The sequence below is a fragment of the Chrysochloris asiatica genome, unplaced genomic scaffold (genome assembly GCF_000296735.1).
Source record: "Chrysochloris asiatica unplaced genomic scaffold, ChrAsi1.0 scaffold00039, whole genome shotgun sequence".
In the NCBI taxonomy this organism is placed as follows: domain Eukaryota; kingdom Metazoa; phylum Chordata; class Mammalia; order Afrosoricida; family Chrysochloridae; genus Chrysochloris; species Chrysochloris asiatica.
Genome location: NW_006408557.1, coordinates 11,136,307 through 11,138,351, shown reverse-complemented (window position 1 = coordinate 11,138,351; position 2,045 = coordinate 11,136,307). Strand labels below are relative to the sequence as shown.

General features: G+C 37.4%; 1 pseudogene; it reads left to right on the top strand.

Annotated features, from left to right (window-relative positions):
* Window positions 1-674: 674 nt before the first annotated feature.
* Window positions 675-1,208, top strand: LOC102837807 (annotated as a pseudogene).
* Window positions 1,209-2,045: the final 837 nt, after the last annotated feature.

Here is a 2,045-nt window from a genome sequence, read left to right as displayed (position 1 = left end):
ACACTTCTTTTTGTTCCTCAAACTCAAAGAATTTAAAAAATGAACATGATTTGAGCCGCACATGAGGCCATAACTGCTTTTTGGAAATGTTGTAACTCAAAAGAGTGCAAAATTCTTCAAGAAATGGTTGTTGTTGTTGTTGTTAAGTGCTGTCAAAATGGCTCTGACTCATACTGACCCTGCATAGGGTTTCCAAGGGACAGCTTGTGAGTTTGAACTAACAACTTTGTGGTTCAAACTGACCTTGCAGTTCAGTGCATTATCTTACAATGTCACACCAGAATTTCTCAGGGAATGGTTAGACAAATTGAAACAGTGCCTTCAGCAGTGTATAAATAGAGATGAAGAGTATTTAGATAAATAATAAATTCACATTTTTATATTTTTGTTTAACAAAGGTTTCTATGATTTTTTGGAGCAATACTTTCTGACTTAGTCTCATATATACATCAAAATTGTCGCTCAGATGTGACAATGAATTAGGGTAAACAAAAATTTATGGAATTTGTGAAAACCAGATCCAATTTACAAGAAATAATAAGAGGAGTCCTTTGGACAGAGAGCCAACAACATCAGACAAAAACCTGTGATTAGGACACGGGACAGGATTAGCTAGATACCAACCAAGATAAAGAATTCTCAAAAAATAAAATGAGTTCGTCCTGTTCTCCGTCATGGCGGATCAAGGTGAAAAAGAGAATCCCATGCGGGAACTTCGCATCCGCAAGCTCTGCCTCAATATCTGCGTTGGGGAGAGTGGAGACAGACTGATTCGAGCAGCCAAGGTGCTGGAGCAGCTGACCGGCCAGACCCCTGTATTCTCCAAAGCTAGATACACCGTCAGGTCCTTTGGCATTAGGAGAAATGAAAAGATTGCAGTCCACTGCACAGTTCGTGGAGCCAAGGCAGAGGAGATCCTGGAAAGAGGTCTGAATGTGCGGGAGTACGAGTTACAAAAGAATAACTTTTCAGATACCGGAAACTTTGGTTTTGGGATCCAGGAGCACATCGATCTGGGAATCAAACATGACCCTAGCATTGGGATCTACAGCCTGGACTTCTATGTGGTGCTGGGTAGACCAGGTTTCAGCATCGCAAACAAGAAGCGCAGGACAGGCTGCATTGGGGCCAAACACAGAATCAGCAAAGAGGAGGCCATGCGCTGGTTCCAGCAGAAGTATGATGGGATAATCCTTCCTAGCAAATAAATTCCCGTTTCTATCCAAAAGACCAATAAAAAGTTTTCAGTGAAATAAATAAATAAAATAAAATGAGGCAAAGCTATGCTACACAAACAACAAACTGAGAACGGTGTTCAGACTTCCTTGCAGTCTCTATCACATCTATCAGGTGACAGGTGGTAAATGCTGAGACTACACCACCATACAATCATCAATTAAATATAAATACAAGGACCCCACAATGTCTTGGAGAAAACAGACAATTCAGCTTACACTAAGAAACAAGATGGAGTGCCTCAAATAAGTGACTAAAATATAGTCAGAAAATATAACACCAGAAATGGAATCAGAACTACTTGATAAGGAATTTTAAAGAGTGTTATTTGGGTACTATCAATGAATTGAGAGAAAGATCGTTGAAAAGAATAATTCAGGAAAATAATACAAGAACTAACTGGAAAAAAAATATATGAAAAACTGGAAACTATAGAAAATCACCATTAAGAAAGTCAGAGGATTAATATTAAAACTTCAGAAATAAATAATACATTGAATGAGTAAAGTACAATTGAATCAATAGAAGGCCAAATCAATAAGCTTAAAGAAAAAATCTCTCAGTACACTTCCTTAAAGAGGAAAAAAGAATTAAAAAATCTGAAGAAAGCCTAAGATTTATGTGGGACACTAGCAAGAGGAATAATTTACAAGTGAATTTAATTCCAGAACAGGAAGACTGGTCTATACAGAAAACTGTACAAGAATTGCTGGAAAAAATCTTTCCTAACATCATGAAAGACAAGAAGATAGCGATTCAGATATGAACTCTAAACGAAAAGCATCAAAGCATATTATATAATCAAACTT